We start from the raw sequence: 23,881 nt of genomic DNA, 5'->3' as shown, positions 1-23,881 counted from the left end.
GCATGGAAGGGGAGGAGGATGGAAAGGAAAGCAGTTGGCTTTATCTTGTCTCCTGCCAGCATTCTTTAATTATCTTACAGAATTCTTGCCTTTTCATACAGAAATCGTGTCATCTCTTCTAAACTTATTAGCATGATATTTCTGTACCCGAACTTCTATTATTTGATTGCTAATGATGAACTGCATGAGCTGTCAAAAACGCAATCTGCAGTTAAAGTGAGGCCTTTATTTAAATTTTCTCCTTCTTATTTTAGCTTGGCTTACACAACTGCTGTAAATCAGTCCTGCCTCTTCCAAACATCTTTCATCCCTTTAGTCACTATCAAGCAAGTTTGACAGGTCTCTAAAAGCAGAGTTAGTTTCTGCAAGTTTTGTGGAAGTCAGTGTCAAGATTAGAGAGACGTGGACAGACTAGTGCCCCTTTTCCCTCAAGTAAGGCTACAGCTCCAGCTAAGGAGTTACCTGCTCCATTTGGCCTGCCAGCAGCCCAGTGAGGATGTGTATGGCTCAGGATCACAACTGGAGATTGTGTCAGAAGACTTCAAGAACGTGGGAGGACAGGGACTAGAGTTACTATGGAGAAAGAGAAGCTGTGGCTTGGCAAAAAATTTGGGGGCCACATGATTTAGTCAATAAAAAACCAGCCTTTGTGGGTTTGCTGCTCCTAGATCATTGTTTGTCCTGCAGTTTTTTACAAGATGCAACCCTATTGCTGTAAAGCAAAGGACCTTGGTATTTGTTTTCTGCAACAGGTTTCTATTCATTGCAGTGGTGATGACTGAATCCCTTTGATTGTATCAAAACAACCAAGATCACATTTGGCTTTGTTTTTTCCAAGAGATAAGTTTTGGAAGAGTGGCCTCTTTTATGCTGATTTCTCTCCTTCATGCAGTACTTGTCCATTTTAGCTTACAGAAGTGCCTAGTATGAGTTTGAGGGTACTTCATCTTTCTTGCTCAGGAGTCAAAAAAGAGAAGTCTGTTTTAAGGAAATGAAGATAACACAATCTTCTCTTGCTTCTTTATGTTGATCACAATAAAATGTAACACCTTCATGACAAATTTTAACACAGAGAAATAAATATTTGCATCACAAAAAGTGACTTTTATTACAAAACTATGTTAATTGACTACAGTTAGGCTCCTCTATGTCCATTTAAAGAAATTATATGAGTATGTGTTGAAGTAAGGCTTAGCTCTAAGAGTTATTTTCTGCTTCATTAAGATTTTCTTTACATCTTATTTTCCTTAGATTTCTGTTGAGAAGACCTGTGGTATCTATGTAGCCAGAGGTGGTGAGCTGAGCTAGATATACTAGGAGGGAGATGAGGTGCTTGGGGCTTGCTTTGCCATCAGTCTAGATTTTGTCATTTTCCTGGAAGTTTCTGTTGTCAGTGGCACAATATCAATAATATGGCTGACCAAGCATATGTGTCTGCATTGAGGGGAGCTGACTGGCTCTCTGGACTCTGTTGTTTGTGTTAATTAGATTTCTGCTGACTAGAATGAGACCTTAAGCACCTGTGTCACAGTTATCCAAATGTATATGTTGTAATGGAGTCTACCCAGGGACCTCAATGAATTTCTCCACATGTAGGAGTGCAGTTGTATTTAAGTGTTATCTCTGATATAGAGTGTTTGTGACATCTGTATGGGACTAGTCTGCTGATGTGCCTGCTTGGTTAAGAGTTTGCTCTCTACTTTGGGACAGTGAAGTAGGAGCACTGTGATCATTTTGTTGCCTATGAGACTTGTCACATCTTGCATGGGCTGCAGCTTGAGTAGCTCTACAGTCTGTGACTCATTTCCTTTGACTGTGAAGAGAACTGCTCACCACAGCAGTTCATCACCAGCATGGACAAGGTAATCCATGACATATTTTCTGATTAGCAAACGTGAAATCTAGTTTGTTGGAATTTCTTTTTAAAGAAATATGGATTTCAATTATCCGATTGCTAAGATGTAATATTTGAAATAATCATATCCAGAGAACAACTATTACTTTTCTCAGGTCACTGTACCAGACACCTGCAGCTTTCTTATACTGATATGTTATTGCTTGGCACTTGTGTCCTTCAATTCCATAAAAAAATTTAATAAATGGCTGTGTAATAATCAATCATTATGAAATAGAAAATAGGTAAAGTAGTTATACTTATTATTTCTTTGAAAAGCAGTTTTGTAGCATCTTTGGGATTTGTTTTGCTTCCATTTTTTTCCATCTCCATGTTTATTGTTGTCTGTCATTACCCTTTAAAAGCTGTCTTCTATCTCCTATCACTGCTGTTGCAGCTGTTTTTTAACTCCTGTCATTGCTATTTCATCAGCATGCATGTCAGAGAAGCACTTTACCATTTTATGGAAACTTTTTAGCAAAAAAACCCCAAACAAACAAATAAACAACAACAACAAAAAAAAAAACAAACCAAAAAACACAAAACAAAAACAAAACAACAAAAAAAAAACCAAACAAAAAACCCGGAATATGTTCCCACAAGTAGACAAAAAGTAGACAAAATCTCTCATGCTATCTAGATATTAGATAGATCATGATAACTATTCTTGCAGGTGTTTTTGGTATTTTGCATAATCACATTTGCATTTTGACAGATTTATGCTCATGGTGTGAATCCCCTCTTTATTTTATGTCCCTAGACGTTTGTGTTGTTTAGGACTGAGACTTGAGCATGCTTTTTCCCATGACTGATTACTGAGCCTGTGACTTGTTTAGGAGGGTCCTATGCACCCCCAGTTTAAAACAGCATTGGCTTCTGGGGAAGTTCCTAATCTGAGGTTCCAGACTGGTTTTGGTTTCTTTGTTTTAGTGCCAGATTTCCCATTTTAAAGTGCTCTGATGTGACCAATAGTTGTGCATGATTCTGCATCTTATAAATAAATACTGTGGTCACTGGTGCCCAGTGGGGCAATGCTAAGCAGAGGCAACAGGCACAGCCTGAAACTCAGGAGGGTCCATCTGATAATCAGAGAACACTTTTTCACTGTGAGGGTAACCGAGCACTGGAACAGGCTGCCCAGGGAGATTGTGGAGTCTCTGTCCCTGGAGATATTCAAAAGTCATCTGGACATGGGCCTGGGCAAACAGCTCCCAGTGGCCCTGCTTGAGCTGGGGGTTGGATCTAATGGCCTACAGAGGTGCCTGCAAACCTCAACCACACTGAGATTCTGCAAAATACTGTGTTCAAAGACGCTGATTCTCACATCTTCTTTGTACAGCAGTCAGACATACTTTTAACCCAGAAAAGGCTGTTCCTCTTGACTATCAAGGAAATTAGTTGTAGAGCAGCACCTGGTGGTCCTCAACATATGGATGTAAAGAACTCTTTACAACTGCCTGGGATATATAAAACAGTATGTAAAATTTCTTTTATGGAGGAGGAGAAGCCTAAAAAAACATTATCTAAATCTTCCAGTAAAGATTGCATAAGTGAAATGAATGAAGAGATGCCGGATTATGTTTAAAAATAGAGTGTTTATGAAAGGATATTTAATTGCCAATTAATTTCTTTAGCTCAAATTGGCACTACCTTTCTTGTGCTAGCATGTGGTAATTAAAAACATGATACTTTTAGCAGATTTTAGTCTATAAGAAGAGAAATACCTCATTTCTATTTTGTTCCCTTACAAAAGGGATGTTCCTCAGCGCATCTTTGGGCAGATGAAGTTGAAAGTGAAAGACTTGGATTTAAAAGCTGCTCTCCTGCCCTCTAGTGTTACTGTAAAAGTTTCGAATCAGCTGAGGGTTTGTGTGCGAACGAATTTCTGCTGTTTTTTAGAAGAATGAAAACTTACAAATTTATTCTAAGTAGAAAATTACACTGGGAGTTTAAGAGTTTTTTAGAGCTTTCAATAGTTACTGTAGAATGAAAAGCCTTTCCTTTTCCTTTCATTTCCTTCTCCTTTTCCTTCTCCTTTTCCTTTTCCTTCTCCTTTTCCTTTTCCTTCTCCTTTTCCTTTCCTTTTCCATTCCCTTTTCCTTTTCCCTCTCCTTTTCCCTTTCCTTTTCCCTTTCATTTTCCCTTTCCTTTCCTTTCCTTTCCTTTCCTTCCCCTTCCCCTTCCCCTTTCCCATCCTCCCTTCCCCCTCTTCGACTCCCTTCTCTTCCTTTCCCCCTTCCCCCGCGTTTTCTTCCATGCATGAATTAATAAGGTGAGCCTTGCCATCAAACTTACCGAACCTTGTTAAACCACTGTTAAATTCCATGGGATTTACTGAACTCTGTCAAATTATTACCTTACCTCAATAAAACATATTGCCACCTCTCTGCTTTGACTGAGATGCATTCCACTCACCCACAACAGAGGCTGAGCATTGATACTGCCCTGTAGTATAAAGGCAGCTTCATTTTATTACATTTATTTGATCTTTTTTGCCCAACACCCAAGAAAAAGCAAAGATGCTGCCGAACAACACTAGGGGTCACTGTTAAACGGGATTACAATGAGTCTCGGAGCAGTCAATTCACGCGCAAAGTGAGCCTGTATTCCTCAAACCCATATGTTGATCATTCCAGGACTTGGCCATATTTAATTTGTCTGGATTTTTTTTTTTTTTTTTTTTTTTTTTTTTTTTTTTTTTTGCATCCAGAAAGAAGATAAATAAATGGATACTAAGGTTCAGCTGGGGTGAGAGTATCTTCTGATTTGTTGTCAGCAGTCTTTATACAGGTGGAATTTGTGTTTTGCACACTTCAGTGCTCATTTCTCACAGTGTGTGATAATCTTGCAAGTAGTTTTAGGGGCTTTTTTGTGATGAGAAAACTGAGATAAATGCTTTTAGTCAAGATTCACGGAACCAAACACCACCAACCACTCCACCTGAGGTGCCACTGAGGTGGCATTAGTCACAGGGGCTGAGGATGCCTCTTACAGAATCAGTGCCCTTAGCTCCTCTTCAGCATGGCTAAGCAGACAGAGCTCCTCCATTCCTTGGATATTTCATTTTTTATCAGCAGTTGATGAATTCTTCACACATACTGGAAATTTAAAAATTTATTTGAAATGAATTTGAAAATCCTTTTGGTTTTTAGCTTAATGAGATACAAGCTTTGCATCAGTCTCAAGTCTTTGTCCTGAGCTGCATTCCTCAGTACATTAACTGAGAGCACCCCACTTGTTCTTCGAAGGCCAGAGAGGTAAATCATGTCCTGATTTGTTGAGTTGCACTTTTCTACAGTTAGATACAATTTACAGGAAAGTAACAAATTCCATAGAATAATCTGTCCTCCTAAAATTCAACCCCGCAAAAAATATGGTAGGAACTGGAATGTTGCTTGTCAAGTTCAGGCTTAATATCTTGATTGTTCCTATTTGGTTCCTTGGTAGATTCTGTGCTTGCCTCAGGCAATAGAAACATGTTTCTTCGTGATGAAATGTGATCGGTTATTTGGATGTTAACTGTAAGAATGTAAGTGGCATTTCTGTTGGTTTGGCAAGAGTATCAAGGAGGGTTTTTTTTTCTCTAACTGCTGCCTTGATTGTTCCAGTCTCCAGATCAATGCACTCTCTTGGAAGCACAGCAAACTAGCCTCTGTGTTTTAGTGTTATGTTATGATTTTTGCTAACTGACTCACCTTTGGCATGTGTGATGCCTCCCTTTGGTTCTGCAAAGCCAATACCTGTTGACTTCTTGATTGTACAGCATTCAGCTGACCTCTTGGCATGTACATATCCACCTGGACCTTGATCAAAACCTGCTTGGGGATCTTAGAGATCCCAAATGTTATGGCTGGAGGGATAATGGGTGCACCTGGGAAGTGACTTTCAGAGAGGTACCAGGTTCTGTCTCTCATCATCAACTTTGTCAAGTTTATCAGATTTCATTTTCCCATTGATGTAGGAGGTTGAATTGGGCTTGAAAATGACCAGTAAGAAACTCCCCTGGAGGAAGAAATCTCTTGGCTGCCACAGATCCAGTTTCTGCATGCTCTTCTGTTTCCACTCCTCCTGCCTAGCAGCAGCTAGTAGAAAATTACTGAGGCTTAGAAAAGAGGATCACACAGATCTTTACGTGACACTGGGGGCATCACAATCTGGCACAAAGGTCTCTGAGGCAAAGCCTGTTCAGAGATGCTGTGTTTTCTTGTGTCTATTGTTAGATGGGACATCTGAAGCACTTCTGGCAGCATTTTCTACTGGCGGCATAAATTGCTTGGATGCCCAGGATGCAGACTCAGCTCACCTGTGTGCTTATGTTTCTGCTCAACAGTGTAGTAGAAACTTGTGAGAGTTATTGCATTTGGGTTGTTGGTTGTGGATGGGCATTAGGCCTCACACATGTTCAGGGCAGTCCAGGCTTACTGCTCAAGGACATATATTTGCTGTAAGCATGGTAACTCCAAGTGTCCAAAATCCGTCAGTTACCACATGTGAGTAGAACCTGATGTACCTGTGAGAATGGTTTCGTTCTACATACAGACCACGGCTGCTCTGCGCAAAAATCACAGGTAATGGTCACTGCATGTGTGAAGTTGTTCTAGTTTAATGCCCAAAGCAGGAGAGGGAGAGGTGATTAAAACGAGTAGCGTTGGTAGTACTGTCTAAACACAAAACCACATGCATGGGGCAGCTTTCCCTCTCCCTGTTCAGTCTCTCAAATCTATACAGCCTTTGTTCTCTTCTGAATGAACTCAGTCCAGTGCTCTCTTCTGAATTTCAGTCCAACTGGACTCAACTAAGTTGAGTTGTTTGGCCTTGTGGAAACTGAGGATTTGAAAATCACTTTTAGATCTTCACACATTTACCACACTCAGATTAACATGGTTACTCTTAGCAAGAGTGACCAAGCAAGCCACAAGTAGCTGGACTTTAAAGGAGCTATGCATTTCACTTTCATGGTATAAAAATTCCTTACCTGGATCTTAGAAAGCACATTCTTCTGTGGCGTAAAGAGAAAACTGTCTTTTCCTCCACATATCTGTTCAATATTGTTATCAATGATCTGGATGAGGGGACAGAGTACACCCTCAGTAGAGGACACCCATTTGGATGGGAGTGTAGATCTGCTGGAGGATAGGAAGTTTCTGCAGGAGGATATGAACAGGCTGGATTGATGGGCCAAGGCCAATTATATGAGGCTCAACAAGCTGCACTTGGGTCCCAATAACACCCTGCAGCACTACAGCCTGGGGTCAGAGTGGCTGGAAAGCTGCCCAGTGGAAAAGGACCTGGGGGTGCTGGTGGCAGCAGATGAACATGAGCCAGCAGTGCCCAAGTGGCCAAGAAGGCCAATGGCATCCTGGCCTATATCAGCAATAGTGTGGCCAGCAGGACCAGGACAATAACTGTCCCCCTGTACTCAGCACCAGTGAGGCCACACCTCAAATCCTGTGTTCAGTTCTGGGCCCCTCACTATGAGAAAATTTCCACTGGTGCTGGAGACTGTCCAGAGAAGAGCAAGGGAGCTTGTGAAGGGTCAGGAACACAAATATTATGAGCAGCAGCTGAGGGTTAGCCTGGAGATGAGGAGGCTGAGGGAGGACCTTACCTCTCTTTACAACTCCCTGAAAGAAGGTTGTAGCCAAGTGGAGGTTGGTTTCTTCTTCCAGGTAACAAGCAACAGGACAAAACAAAATGACCTCAAGTTGTGGGGAGGTTTAGATTGAATATCAGAAAACATTTTTTCATAGAAAGCATTGACAAACTTTGGAACAGGCTTCCCAGGAAAGTGTTGGAGTCACCATCTCTGGAGGTATTCAAAAGATGTATAGATGTGGCACCTGGGGACATGGTTTAGTGGTGGACTTGGCAGTGTGGTTGTGACTTTTAATTGGACTTGATTTTTGAGGTCCTTTCCACCCTAAATTAGCTTCTGTGTCTAGTTGAGAGACTTGCTCAATACATGTTCCAAGACACATGTGGAGAGAGCTGCATAGATCCCAGTCACTTTTGTGAACAATATGATGATACTTAGTAATTTTCCAGTCTTTCTAAAGCCATTAAATACCTCTTCCAACTTGGGAACTGGTTATTGTTTTCTTCTGTAAAAATAAGTTTATTTCTTCAGTTGCATAATTGGGTCAATTTGTATTTTAGGTTAAACAGAGTGCTTACTGGGGGACAGCTTTGAAAGTACTATAACATTCAAGTAAACAAAAAAAAAAATCCAGGCATTTTACTGAACTTATCATAAGAGCTTTTCCAGTTTTTTTATATTTTATATGTGTACATATATATACACACACACTGGAGCATTCATAGTTTAAGACCAAAACTTTAATCTTAAAAGTTTAGCCCAAAATATACTTGGGAGCAGTGATTTGAATGAAGCATTCTCCACGCCCCTAAGGTTGAAGAATAAATTCTGCAGCTGAAAATGTGGTAGATGATCACGATGTACTCAGGGGTGTGGACTCCCTACGAGCTTTTGTTTAGATAAGGTAATGTGCAGTACTTGCCCCCTCTAATTGTTAATTACTCCTGTGCCGATATATTTTGCTCAAGTTTATCTTGTGCAGCTGCTGCATGCCTATGCCAGATGGTAACCTAGCTCTTCAAGCACGAGAAATAGAACTGAAAGGACTAAGAAGGTCTCAGATCCCCATGTAAGGCTCTGATCCTGTAGGCAGTCGGAGTTCTGTACATGAAGGGCTTGTAAAGTCAAGCCCTTTGCATGCTTTAGCCTAATACAATTAGCCTCCCCTTTGATTTTAGTGGCTTGAGCTGTTTGCCGTTTACAAGTGTGGTCAGATAACAACACTTTTAAACTGGAGGCAAACATCTTTATTCAAATTTGATTATCTAATTAAGATATAGAACGATACTTAGCCAACAAAAGAAGGCATCTGTTTTTTTTATTTGCTTTCTGTCTGAGAATGCTGAGTGCCTTTGTAAACAGGATATTTTATTTTGGCACATAATTTAAACTCCCAAGTTGGTGTCATTTTCCCCCCCACTTCCTGGTTGGTTTCGTAAGTAGGCCATGTATTTTGCATTGGGAATTTTCATTGCACAGAGCATGGAGCCCAAGCATGTCAAACTCTAATGTCTATCTTTGTGCATAGCATTCAAAAAATTCTTCTTTTTATAAGAACTCTGAATTACAAACAAGATTTTAAAAAACTGTATATATTTATAAACTCCATAGCAGAAAGTGTTTATCAGACTGAGAAATTATAAACACAAAAATAAAATTGTGTTTACAGTGTAGTGATTAGTTGCATCAGAATAATATATGATGGAAAAAATGTGCCAGTACATCTATGCCAACCTTGGTATTTTTCTCAGAAAGGTCAGAGGATGAAAGTATGCCCTGTCAGGCAGCCAGAACCATTTTACAGCTGTTATTAGTTGCATGCAGTCTAGAGGAAATGGGCTCCTGCCTTCAGCTCACAAAATCAAAGCCTGAAACTTGTTGTGCAAAACATTTAGATTGGATCTCTGAAGTACTTTAAATTGATCTTGATTCAAGTCCAGACTAGCTCTATGCACTTGCACCCATTTGCTGGAATTTTGTTTCTCTGATTTTTCCAGCAAATGTGAATATTATTTTTCCTCCCATATCTGAAGATTTGCAAACTTTTGCAAGTTTTTGTGACTAGTGTTATAATGCGATCTGTTTTATACCTTCTTTAGCTGATGTTTGCAAATTTTGCTTTGATTTTTCACAGTAAGACTCACTTCAGCTGATGTCCTAACACAGTCCAGAGGACAGAGCTGCCTCCATGTGTATCCTCATTGTCAGTAAGCTTGCACCAGTCAGGTGGTCTGTATCCTTACTGTGTGTCTGCCAACTCCTATGCCTGCCAATCTGTGTGTCTTTTCTTGTTGTTTAATCTATCAGTCACGTTTTGACAAGGCTAGGATGCAGATGTGACACTGAAATGCTTTAGCTGGTGACTGCTAGTGTGTTCTAAAAGTGTGATACAGGATGTATCGGTACTGCAAAACACAGTTATGAAGTTGGAGCAGCAGCAAATATGAAGTAATTTGCACTTTAACTTCACATGAGAAGCTCGCTTTCAGGGCTGTGAGAACATATGTAGCAAAGGAGAGACTGAACTGCTGCAAAAGACAGAAAATAGAATAGCTGCAGGGACTGTGACCAGTGGGTAACCAGTATTTCCTGAGGGTCTACACCCTCTTGGCTTGTCTGTCCTTGTGTATTTTCACACGGATTTATGTGAGTGTAGCCAGGCTACAGCTGCCCTCCATTTGCTACATACCAGCTGGCCCAAAATCCAAGGTGTGTTGTCCTCTGGGAGATGCAAGCTATGCCTGGTTAAGGCTGTGCTTTCTTGCACTGTAACCTGTTAATTTGTGTTCTAATTTGTTCTAAGCTTTAAACTAAGGAGCCTTAAAGTGCAATGAAACTTGTACCATGCAGGCTGTTAAAATAGCTTGGCCAGGTTTGCTCTTCATGCTTCTGTTGCATGGAAGCCTGGCAGAGATGGTGAGACCAAATTAAACCAATTATCAATATTATGCTGTTCAGCAAATGCTTCTGTTTCTGATGGTGTTAATGAAGTGGCAGGAGCAATTTGAAGGCCACAGTTCCTGCAACAAAGTGCTGGCAGTGCACAAATGAAGCAGCAAGCCGCTCCAGGAGGGACAGCTGGAGGATGGGGGTGGAAAGGCAGAGGCAAGAAGTGATTGTCTGTCTCCTGAGAATGGGACCAATTTTCAGTGCAGCTATGCCAGCTGAGCTCCGGGAGGGCACCAGGGAATCCAGCTCAATGGGATTTAATTTGTGTGTATGCCTATAGATTATATGTGACAGGCACGATTCTACATGCCTCCCAAATCATGGCACTGTACTTAAGCCCTTATACATAGATAATGCAGACATAGGGTAATCAAAGCAGCCTTTGTCATGCTGAAAGCTGAAACTCCTGAGGGCAGAGTTTAATCAGTGTATTATTGGAACTAAAATTCCAGCCTTACTGTAGTGATTGTATTACTAGATGCCATATTTAATTCATGAAGAGAACTGTGAGTTTTAAAATGGAAATGAGACTCAAAATTTGCTGGTTGATGCAGAATGTAAAATTAATTTTCTGTTGGTCATGAGCAACAAAGAAATAGGTAAGAAAGCGCAGAAAACCTTTTTCATCTGTGGCTGAATTCCTTTTGTCAGGTTATTAACAGTCTCAAAAAGTACTGAAGGAAAGCACTGCAGAAAGGTAGCTGTGATTCACTTCACAAATTGCATCTCTGTTCATACCAAAGAAGGATTTTCTTCTATTCCTTTTACAGTGCATGTAAATGTCAAGCTTCTACAGGCTGAAGAAATATTTCAGCCTTACTTAAATATATAAGAAAATTATTATTTCCCTATGATTTTTGTAGTATTATCTCCTTCTGCTCTTTTTTCAGTCAAGGGAATTGCTGGGAGGTGGTAGTGTATCACTTCTACATACACCTATATACTGCAACCATTATCCTTGTGCTTGAGCTTGCATGTTTTCCAACAGCTTTAGCAAGCTTTGCTTTAATTAAAAAAAAAAGAATCTGCTGATTCAAAAGAAAATGTGACAGTGAAATAAATCTGGGTTATATTTGGTTAATAAGGAAACAGAGGATGATGCCGGATGTGGAGGTGACCAGGATGTTCCATTTCAGCTTTCCTTCCTCATTTAACTTTTCTTTGGCTGCTCCAGCTAGAAATGATGTTTGAGGGCTGGAACAACAGCAAGCATGGGAGTTTTTCATTACCTGCCCCTCTGACACAGTAGCACATCAACCATCACGTCTCCACTTTCCTTCCTGTAAGCTCTTTGTTTCCCACCATGAGCGTGTTCTTTCTCCTGATGGGCCATATCTTCCCCCAGGTATGGTTTAATAGTGACTGTTCACAAAGTCCCAGTAGAAGTGAGCTTGTGAATTGGAGAGCTGTAGTAGAACTTCAGGATGACAAATTGCACAGTGCCTTCCTGTAGCCCAATAAACTCTAGTGCTTCTACACATTGTGGTTCATATGTTTGTTCAGACTCTGGCTTTTCAGCTGTAGAAGAGCAAAAGAATATCTGCACCTCTTGTTGGCAAGGAAGTGACATCCCCACGTGATATTTCAGGCACCAACCTCTCACTGACTTGGGAACCTGGACCTTGAACTCTGTGGTTATCTGTGTCCAGTCTTAGGTAAATGTGCTTGAATTTGTGACAGTAGCTGAGGACTGTGAAATAACTGTTATACTCAAGAGAAGAGTTTAAATTTTTCTTATGCCTGGGCTGATTTGCTTGTTGCACCAATTGGCTTGTCTTGGAATGCAAATAGTGAGAATGGTGTGGAATGACCCTCTGATTAGTGTGACAGTAAACTTTATGCCAGAGTTCCTCAGCTCTGAGGTGAAGGTATCATTTCAATCCTTCACAGCAGGCTGTATGGTGGGATTAAACTATTTTAATACTGAAGGGACAGATCAAACCACAGACTTAAACAAACAAATCGTGTTGTACTCTGTCCTGGTAACCTCTTCTTGTGGTAGAATGACACTGATGCTTTTTTTTGCTCTTCTTTCTGCTGATGTAGTTTTTCAATATATACAAGTTGAATCCCACATCCTTCTTGAATAAACATTACCATTTATTTTTAGAAGTACATTTAAAACACAGAGCAGTTGAGGTGACTTCAAGTGATATTAGGATGGAGTCAAACATGAATGTTGGAAAGGACCAAAGATCACAGAATTAGGAACAAAGATCATAGAATCACAGAATGGTTTGGATTGAAAGGGACCTTAAAGATTGTCTAGTTCTAACCCCCTGCCATGGATAGGGACACCTTTCAGTAGACCAGGTTGCTGGGGCTCCATCTAACCTGTCTGTAAACACTTCTAGGGATGGGGCATGTAGAAGTTCTCTAGGCAAGCTGTTCCAGTGCCTCACCAGCCTCACAGTAAAGAATTTTTTCCTGGTATCTAATAAAAAAGATCTTTACTGTTACAGTTTTATAGTTTTATTACTAACTTTTGTGTTATCACTCTTTCTCTCCCCTTCTTTTTTCATGTTCCTGTTGCTGCATCAACTGAAAGCTTCAAAAGAAGGTTCCTTAACTTTGTAAGAGGAAAGGAAAACTCAAAAACATGAACTCTGCATATTCTGTAACTAGAAAGTAACTAAAAGTAATCACAATTCATATTTTGGTTTCACAACTTTTAATGCAATTATACAAGTGCAACATTTTTAGAAGGCCTGACTCAATTTTTTAAAACTGCAGACAATATGGTTTCAACTCATTGTTCTTGCTTAAATTTGGACCTGGAAATCCAAGTGAATAATTTTGTCCTGAAATATTAAAAACTCTGTTAAAAAAAACAAACAAAACAAAACAAAAAAAAACCCCCAAACCAAAACCAAAACCCAACAAATTGGGAATATTTAAGTAATATTCTTTTTATTGTGGTAAATATGAAGTAATAAAATAAATACACTCATACTTGGTGTTTGTCCAGTTTAAAGGGGTGTGTGTGTGAATAGCAGATTAGTCATTCCTAACTTGGACAAACCCTTATTATGTCTATATTCATAGTTTTTCCATGGTAACCAACATGGATTATTGAGCTGCAACCATTTTACTGGATTTCATGTATTTCTATCAACCCTTAGGAGAGCTATTTTGGTGTTAAATACTGCCAGGCATTGAGTAAATGTTTTTCTACTTTACCAAAGGAATATGTGGCTTTACTTCTTCCTTCCTTCCTTGCTTAGTCTTAAATTCATCTTCAATGAACTGATTTAACTAATTAACCCTCTGGAAGACTATTCTCCTTAAAAAAAAAAAAAGCTTTTTCTCGTGCAGTTGACCTTGCTCAGGATTTCAAGAGCACAAGTATAAGGTAAACAGAATAGAAGAGAGGCACAAGAATTGGAGTTAAAAGGGAAGAGTGACCTCTTTTTTCCCCTGGCAGTTAGCTGGTAGTTAATCTCAGTCCAGATGTCTTTAAAACTTCAAAATGAGTTAATCAGGGTTTTTTTGACATGGTTTCTTAATGTAAGGCTATAATATTCACAGCAATTGCAGTGAAGATAAAGCTGCTAGCCTGGATTTACAACAGTGAAAATGAACTAAGAACTTGACCCTGAGATTAACATTTCCTGTAACTCTTAACATTCTTTTTTGTCAGTGGTACTTCAGTTCTCTTTTGTTTCAAGTATTTAGTTTGTAATCATACCACTGCTTCAGTAGCAAAGTGTTTTAATTTTGGAGCCAGGGATTTGAAGAAAGTAAGATTTCTACTTAATTACATGGGAAGTGGCATTTAGTCAAGTGTTTTAGATTATTATTATCCCAGACTAAAGCTTTTAAAGAAGAAAAGGAGATAAGAAATATTTGGATTCAGTGATGTAACTTGTTAAGGATAACTGGTCCCTTACAGTGTGCCCTGATGATCCAACCTAGAACCATGCGAAGCAGGGGAGTTCCAGGGTGTTTGAGTTCAGCCATAAGGGCATAGAATATTTGAATTAAAAAATAGACTTACTACTAAAGCCAAGTTGTCATCTTCCTTCTAATAGCAAAAGAAGTTTTGGTTCATTAAATTACTTTCTGGCTCTTGTTTAAAGGGTTCATAATCTTTCTTTTAGAAATGAGCCACTGTTGAAGGAATCAGATAATATGTGCCCAGTGAGATTGCTGTAACAGAGGTGCACAACAGAAGCTGAGTTTGTCTGTCCTGGCACTTTCCCATCGTGACTGGTGGCTTGAGATAACCTCCATCCAGCCATGGAGCTCTGTGGTTGACCACTGCATGTAAGTCACCTCCTCCACATGGGGTCTGGACATACTCAATGCGCTCTAGGCTGTGTGTTGCTGCAGCACGTTAGACCAATCCCACTTCTGGTTTGGGCAGACGAGTCTTTTTTCCTTCTTGACCCAGGTACTTATGTATGGTGAACCTTTTCTCTCTGGTTTGGTGGGTTTGGGGATCCTGTCCTAGGAATCTACCAATTTTCTGAAGCCAGGAGTTTGCAGTTGTGTGGCAGTCACTGAAGTACTGTAAGGTGGTGGTTATGGTAGGTGGTATTTCTACTCTTAGTTCAGTACTAAAAAGTCATAGTCTTGTGTGCTAGAGTTCCTGCCTTTCAGAAAATAAGTTTTCATCATCATTTCAAACATTTTCTACTGATCCATATTGCAAATAAGAAATGAGAAAATACCTTAAAAAGCATATCTAAGTGCAGCCTCCAACATGACTGCAGATGAAATTCTATGGTAAATAAAGGAAGAGCTGATACTGGTTTAAGTCTTGGTTTAAACTGATAACCCTTCTGAGAGAATTGCTGCTAACCTACTTGGCTATGCTAAGATAATTTGCGATTTTAATACAAATTTTCTTTTGAAGAAGTGTAATTAAAAATAAGTAATATGGAATATGTGCTTTCAGAACTAAAGTGTCTGTCCCCTGCACCATAGATGGATGGTGGTGTAACAGAGTGGTAGAGTATAACATGCAAAGAGTTAATCAGTCATGTGGTGCTGCTTCTCCTTGTTTCAAGTTGCTAAATCCAATTAAAAGGGAAGCTTGAAACAAATTTTATATATTTTTAGTATTTTCACTCTGTGGATGCAATTTATGTGACAGACACAAAAATTGCATGAAATCATGAGTAAATAAGGAAGTGTTGCTGCGGTGGGAGGGAATTATTCTGCTAAGAGCTCTCCCTCATTTGTGGCAAGTGGCTCAGGGGCTTCAGAGCCTCTGAAGATTTTCCAAAAGCCTCACTCTGAAGTATTTGCTGTCAGCCAATTGGGTCCTTGCTGGAGAGACCTTGGATACTTAGATGAAAATTGTCACGTAGGAAAAAAGTCCAAATTATAATCAGATCAATTAGTTATGCTACAGTTATTGCTGGCTTATAGTAATTTTCCCATTTAGGCTCTTTCTTTACTAGCTGTTATAGTCTCAAAGGTATTTTGTTGGGAATTGTAAGGGAAATGGCTTTTATGTCATTTTGCTTCATGGTGTTTTTCACTATACTGAAGACATAGTGTCTTTAAAATCTACACTCTTACAAAATACTTAACCCCCCAGTATCTTAAAGAATATGAATCCTTCCACCTGATTGTCCAACACATTCCAGCTAATTCTGGAGTTCTGTTTACAAATTTTGCTAAGTTTAGCTGCATAGTTAAAAAGGTTAGTACCCTCACAAGTCCATTTTTTTGATGCGGGAAGTTATCATCTGCATAGGAACAGCTGTATTTTAACTTAAACTGCAGAAATCAAAATATGTTGATGCATAGGGTTGCAATCACAAAATGGGCTTGTGACTCCTGTTCTGCTGGTTCACTATCCAGGAAAGGACCGACTTTCAAAATAAGGGCAAAGCAGGAAGGCTGAGGACAGTAAAATTTCCAAATGCTGTCATGATCCAAGAGGGAGTAAGAATTCTTTGCTACTTCCTAAATTGCTTTCACAGGAGACTACTGGAATAATTCTATTTCTGGGACCCTGTCTTGTTCTAGTTGTTGTTTTGCTTTCCATGATTAGCATGATCTTTTTCTTTTTCCTTCATCTTACTTTTCACACTTGTTTCAGCCATTTTTCTCTTTATTCCCCCATCACATTTAGATGTCTGTTTTTTAAAATTGTTCTTGCAGACAGCAAAGAGAAATATAAAATAAAGAACCTGTCACTGCCTTGATTTAATAACCTTATATGTCTTATTTTCAGGATTATTCTCTTGGCACCAAAGCTTGGTTAGCAAAGCAAGCTGACAGGTGCTTGCTGGTAATACAGCTGTAGTCCTCTTCCAGAGGAAAGAAAGGGAATTCTCATTTTCTTTCATTCATGAGTACTGCCTGAGCCCCCAGAGTCAGAGCAATTTCCATCAGTCAGCCAGTGGAAAGGCTGGTTCAGAAAAATTCTTTCTTCAGCTGGAATTGGTAAAGAATATCCTTATGTAAAAAGATTCTCGCTTTTTCCTGCTGTCAAAGCATACATGGGACTAGTAAAACGTTTTCAGTTGCAACAGAGGGAGAGTAGAAAAATACTTGACAAGAAATTGTATGACTTGTACTGTATTGAAGTTTGACTGTGGACTGGTGTCAGGTGAACTATAAAATCACAGAGACATCATAGAGTAGCACAAGTTATGGCAGATCTTGCCAAATACTTCCACTGATCCTATTTTCAGGTGTAACTTTACTAAATTTCCCCTGGTGATAAAGAGGTTTGCAGCAGATACCTGCATCAAGTTTGCTTATTTGCCAAAACACAAATGTCCTTCAAAATGGCTTAACCATTTCTGAAATGGTGAGTGGAAAAAAGTGTTTTCTAATGACTACTTCTTAGAGATGTTCTAGTACCTGTTAATTACAGAGCACAGACTTAACAGCTGATAAGGCTGTGGGTAAGGCTGCAGTATATATTTAGTTTTCCATAATTTTTGTACTTTCTGACTGTGAAACTCCTGTATTAATAACCATAGTACTTTTTATAAAATTATTTGATTGCTTGCCTCTACAACAATTAAATATTAATATATAATATTTTTAATATTAAATATTTTTCATTGTAGAAGCCTTTCTTTTAGTTGGAAGTTTCTTGGTCAAGTTTTAACTGTTTGGGTTGAAGCTTTCTCATTTTGCTTTCTGCCTCTAATTAAGCAGTTTTGGGAAGCTTTAGTAAAACTGATGTATCTGCATTCAAGAATACATATTCTGTCCAGAGAGAAGCTGGGGAGAGGCTGAGGTAGTTTTTGTTTTCAGTGCCACAATATTAATTTATTTTTCTTTTGAGTGCTTTGCCTTTCCTGAACAAGCCCTCTGGAATTTGAACTGGGACCAAAGATTTGACAAAAAGATAGTTCTGGGATAGAAGAAATATCATTTATTGTCCTCCATAGACTCAGGTGGATTTTGATGAGCTACTCCTTTGAAAATCCATGTGTTCAGAAAGTACTGGCTTCAAAAATATTTATTTCAGTGAACTCAGGATAGAGGTAATGGGTAAGGAAGTGAATATGGTGAACATACAGATAGTATGAGCCACATACTGAATCAGATGCAAATGACAGAGAACATACCTCAAAAATCAAGACACATGACCACAGAGGCCTAGCAGTCCAAGGCAATAAGGAAGATGGGTAAAGGCAGAGCTGATGCCAACTCCCTGCTTGATGGGCAGTGCTGCAGCTTCCCTCTGCTTTGTGTGGGAGGAAAGTTGGGAATTTCTGACTTAGAGAGCTCAAAGCATACTAGATGGACATGGAAAAGCAAAAGACAATCAAATTTCTCTCTCTGGAAAAGCTTGCTAAAACCTCTTATAGCCATTTTGTTGCTGATTTTCTTTACCTCTGTTACTGATGAAAATAAGAACCTGGTTACTTTGCCAGTGTAGGTTTTGAAGCCCTCAGTGCATGTGCCCTTCTGGTCACCTTAAATGTTGTTGCAGTGTCTGGCTGTTTCTCTCAGGGAACTGGTGAGCAATTGCTTCTGGTTTCTTCAATAATTTTTAGGTTATTTCTGAGAACACCATTTCTCCATGGTGCACAGGCTGAGTGTAGAAATGACAGCAGTTACAAATCGCCTAATAAAGTCTGAAGAGCACTCTGGGATTCATTTGATAAGAGTGGCTGCATTAAGTGAAAGGCTGTTAATTGTGTGGCTGCCTGCCATGTGCAGTTAATCCCCAGCACAAAAGTGCAGCAAAATGTGCTCTATGAGCAGTTCTGATCCAGAAATAACTGTGAAGGAAAGAATAGAAGCTCAGGGCTACCTTTGGGCTCTGTGATTTACACTGCCCACGAGGATATCTCGCAATGTTGGCCATGTATTTTTCAGCTTGTTGCCAATCCTCATGCCATCATTGAACCTGATACTGAGGCTGGTACTTTGTAATTCTATCCAGAATGGCTCAGTTCTCCTGGTTAACTTTCCACAGCTCCTGCTTTCGTTTTTCTTCAATTAAACTAGAGGGGAAAACCATATAAGTAGAATCAGACTTCACACTTGTGTTCCCATGCCTGGGAATCCAGAATGTAAAGTATTTGTCAATCTTCTGTTAGGAGGAATTTTGCCTGAAATGTTATACCTCCCCTACAGGGACTTGCTTCTTCTTGATCTGCATTAACTGGCCCTTGTAACCCAATCTTTTTGTCCTTCTTAAGAGGATAGACTTTGTTCAGTGTCTTCCAAACACGCTCCTGCCTATATGGAATTTGGAACATTTTAGAAGAGGAACAATTCTATAGCTTTATCTTAGATTAGTGCCAGTCTTGGAATTGCAGTAGTGCACTACTGTAGGTGAGGGCATGGCTGGTGTCTGAAATGCTGAATCATCAATTTCTCCTACTTTGGTTTATAAGTTTCTCTTGTGTACAAACCTGATATACTGAGTTGAGAAGCACGAAGATAATGGAGATAAGTCTACTGCCTCAAATGCCTTGGAAGCTTTCTGTGATTTCTTAGATTGCAATTTTCCAGGCAGCTGAGTTGATCTCACAACAGTCTCCTGCCACCAAAAAAGCAAAGTACTTTTCCTTCCCCTGTTCATCTCCCCCCTGCTCCAACTGTGTGGTCTTCTCCATCCCTGGCAACAGCCCTGGAATTAATGACTTTGCAGAAAGTGGCAGAAAAACCATCCAGGTTTGTTTGGTTTTGTTGTGTTAATTTTCTGCTGCTGTCACAAATTTAATTAGCTAATGGAGAGGTTTAGTGAAAACCAGAGTTGATCCAAAGAAAACAACAGGAGTTTGCCATTTGAATCATCAACAAAGAGAAGGAATGGAAAGCAGGAGGGTGCTCTACTCCTTTTGTTACCTTGCGTAATCACAGCTTCAGCAGTTGGATTAAGTAATTCTTGTTGATGCCTGCACAGATCTGGATATTATTCACTAGTGACAAACTTTAAGTGTTATCATATGGATTTTCATGATGTATCCATGACCAACTCTGCCTCAGGTGAAGGAACTGTGCAAATGTCAGGATATTTGTGACAGTGATGTGTAGTGAGTTCTACCTGGGTCATTTCAGCTGAACAGCCTTTGCTTTCTGGAGACATTTTAAGGCTTGGTGAGTAGTCAGTCTATCAAGAAGTAGACTGGCTGCAAATGAATCACAGGAGATAACAATCACCACCTGAACTATATAAACTCTTCACTTCAAAAACCTGTCCCTGTTGTTGACTGGTTTGCTGTGCCATATTTGGGATGTGAATTTCCTGCTGAATCAAAAATATTTAAGATGTTTCTCTCCAGTGATAAATCTTCAAGGCACATTTTGCTTGGTCTGCTTTGAGCAGCAAATTAGATTTTCACTTTTGCCTGCTTCCTGCTCCACTTTTTTTTAAATTTTAATTATATTTTGCTCAGGCTTTATTTCATCCCTCAGCTTTGGGCCTACCTTTTTCCGGTGCTGTCTGTAGGAACAACTGGCAAAGTCAACAGCAATGACTCACTTAGCAGGATCAACAGCTTTGCTGAGACATAACTGGTTTGCTTCAATTATTTTCTTAAAGTAGGGCAATGTTTCCCCTTTCTATTTGTTTTTATTTCCTCAGTTATTAAAGTGAAAAACTAATTTAAAGCCATCGTCTCTTCAACAGAGTGTAGGAGGAAAATGACTTGGCATTAGATTTCATGTGACAGGACAAGCAAATGGCTTTCTGAAGTGTGGATTATACCTTAGGCTGCCTTTTAAATGTATCTTCACAGAGCAGTTTATCCTTAGCTATGTTTATCACTGGGAAGGAAATTTGATAACTACATGGAAATAGTGCTGCTGATGTTACCTTTTGGTCTTAAAGTCATTTTTGTTGTCAATTTGTCTCTTTGTTCTCATGATGCAGGACATCTTCTCCAGCAGCAAGCAGTTCTCTCTTTCAGTGGCAGAAAGTTGGTGTTCCTCCAACTTTGTGTACAGAAGGGATAAAGAAATTATTCTGTTTTTACAAGGGCATAACAAGCAGCAGTGATGTATCATGGATACCCAATGGGGTGTTCAAAATTGCTGTCCCCTTGTCTACACAGCATGCAAGAGACACTGATCAGGTAAAGCTCTGTGCTGTTGCTGAGAGAACCCTTTTTTTCACCATTTTCATCATGACACAGGGAGACAAATCCCTTTGTAATGCTGTGAATTGGACCCTGAAACACTCTCCTGCAACCACAGCCTGCATGATTAATGAATGCATTTCATCAGTGTAAGCAGAATTTCTATAAATATTTGTCATCATATTTTCCAGAATCATCATCATCATTTTTGCCTCTGACAGCCTTCATGTGCTTTTATCAAAAGCTAGGATTGTTATGGACAGTGTACCAGCACTTGAGGGGACATAGCCAGATTTCTGTGAAGTCAGTGGGATTCTCTCTATTACCTTTGATGGGCTTCTGATCAGATAGTAACTTTTCCATTGACTTCAGTGAGATTTGGAATAAGTCCAGTTGCAGGCCATTTTTGTTCTGGAGGGACTGAAGGCTGTTGTAAGTAGAGAAGCAACAACTGGGTGTAGTGAACAAAAGGAGACAGATGTATGAGGAAGGGTAAGCTAGTTCTTTTCATTGTTATCATGATTTTATGCCTTTTAAAATTTGATTTTAAAGTGGAAGATATTAATAATCTCAATTTCTGAAGTTAACTGTGTCAACAGTGGATAAAAATTGAAATAGTCCAGTGGAAGAGAGAGAATCTCTTTGGATATCCTGAGGCATTTTCTAATTTGCAAAGAAATGTTACCATGTTGTTTTTCAAAGAACACATATCCACGCTAAAAGTGTGTTTGTGGGGATTGAGAAGGAATGGGGGACAGGTGAAAAGAAAAATTTATTTATATGACTGAGGCCCAACAATCCCTTTTCTGGAAGGGCTGAATTGAAGATAACCAGAGAGAGGCTGGACGGAGGAAAGCAGGGACAGCACAATTTTCATAGCTGGACTTCAACATCTCGTCCTCAATAGGCTCTTGGAACAGAATTGCTGAAGGAATAGTCTTCTTTTGAGCATACTAATTCAGTCTTTTCGTTTCTGATCCTTTCCTTCCCCATATTTGATTCTAGACATTCCAAAGATATTTCAAGTCTTTTTCAGAACAAATAGTAAATCCTGCTTATCCAGATCTGACAGTTTTGAGTGGATAATGTTAGAATAGCAGATTTCTGGAGGAAATCTAGTGCATCTGTCTTGTTTGCTGGGCTTTGTAACCAAAGCAGGCCAGATGCTGGTCACACTGTAGCATAAAGATACCTAAAACTGGTGCATTAAGTCATCCCATGACAAAATAACCCTGAAGAGAGTGACTGTAAAGAAACTGGATACCAGAATATTGCAATTTTTTTCTCCCCTCTTTCTATAGGAGTATGGAAATCAGGAGAATGAGAAAGAACCAGTCTCACCTTCAGGTATCAGGACCTGTAGTTCTAAGGAGCATGCCTAAGACTAGTGGGTTCCTGTTGGTGTTTTTGTTGTTAACCTCTGTGTGTGGGGTTATGCAGCGTTTCATTTTTAAAGGAACTTCAGCAATTATTTTTACAGTAATGGAAAAAAAAATTAACATCAGCAATTGAACCCACATCCTAATATACCATGTGAATTTATGCATGAAGAATAAATGAATTGTTTTGCTAGTGAAATGGTTTTAAGGTGCCTGGGGATTATTATGTCACACAGTGAGATGATAAACAATTTTAAGGAAATTAATTCTGAAGTCCTTATATGGGTTATTCTCCCATTGCCTGAGGGGCACTGTGCGGGAAATTAAGTCTTTGACAGGGTTTAGCTGCATGTATTTTCTACTTTGCTTACATTCAGGTTTTTTTGGGGTTTTTTTTAATTGTTGTTGTTTCCTTTTAGTGAGGAGAGATAATTAGCTAACAATGTATTTTCCACTCTCATCTGTTATTAAAAATTTGTCTCTTGGGAGCAGTAAGATTTTGAAGGATAACTGCCAGTCAAGGCTACCCATTGTTATTTCTTGTGCTTTGAATATGTTAACATCCCATTATTCAGTTCTTTGCTCTGTATCTTGGTGATTGTGCTATTCTTGTTATTTGCAATGGTATTTTCTTGGCTGTGCAGAAGTACATCTTAGGAAGCTATTTGAACACTTTAGCACTTCTTAATCTGAAACTCTGCTTTCATCAATCATCATAAAGATTAAAGAAGTTATTTAATGTTGCTGGGAATGTGCTATTCATGGATCCTGATAGTTCTGTTGTAACAGTCACATCACTGAGAGGAAAAAAAAGGCCCTGAAATTGTGGCATTCTGCTAGGCTCTTTATTTCCTTTGAGAGGAGATGTGAAGGCCAGTGAAATAGCCAATACAATACCTTCAGCTTGTGGCCATATATTGTTGGGGCACATGTGTCCACTAATGATTTTGCTGTCTGGATCTGCAACAGAAGTGAAATGTTTATTCTTTCTCGTTGGAAATATCCTTCCATATCATTATGGAAGATCTTTTAATTCCCGTGTTCTGTTTTGTTAGCTGGCAGTTACACTATTAAACACATGATTCATTGTATCGGCAAAGCCAGACTTGCCCAGAAGAGTAGTGGAAAATGAAAACATTCAAGAAAGTTCTAAAGCCTGCTGGAGATGCAAAGTCTTCTTTATGTTGGAAAAATGTAGAAAATGCATACAATCTGGTTACAGATGGGTTGATATTATGATACAGAAATGACTGCCTAAGAGAAGGCAGGCATTTTTCATTAAGGCATCCATAATAAAAAGACTAGTGTGAGAAAGCACTAGGTACTCCTAAGATAAGTCAGGTCTTACAAAAGGATACTTATTTAGGATGCTGCCAGTGGGGTAAGAATACTGGAAAAGGACTTGTGGTGAAAGCATTCCCAGGTCTCTTCTTATTAGCATTTTAGAACAATCATTAAGAGCACATTGTAGATCTAATAATTCTAATGGAGTTGGTAGTTTAGCGGCATACTAATATTTATCTCCATCTGACCTAAACAGCCATGCAACATA

General features: G+C 39.3%; 1 long non-coding RNA gene across 1 annotated transcript in view; it reads left to right on the top strand.

The window, feature by feature from the left end:
* Positions 1 to 23,881, top strand: part of LOC137468463 (uncharacterized) — a 41,930-nt gene that overhangs the window by 2,716 nt on the left and 15,333 nt on the right. Inside the window, exon 2 of the long non-coding RNA XR_010995952.1 lies at positions 9,625 to 9,716. This is a non-coding gene — a long non-coding RNA (uncharacterized lncRNA). The remainder of the gene's footprint in view (positions 1 to 9,624; positions 9,717 to 23,881) is intronic.

Source organism: Anomalospiza imberbis, chromosome 2 (genome assembly GCF_031753505.1).
Source record: "Anomalospiza imberbis isolate Cuckoo-Finch-1a 21T00152 chromosome 2, ASM3175350v1, whole genome shotgun sequence".
NCBI lineage: Eukaryota > Metazoa > Chordata > Aves > Passeriformes > Viduidae > Anomalospiza > Anomalospiza imberbis.
The sequence above is the reverse complement of the archived record's forward strand: the minus strand, read 5'-3'. Positions and strand labels throughout refer to the sequence as shown.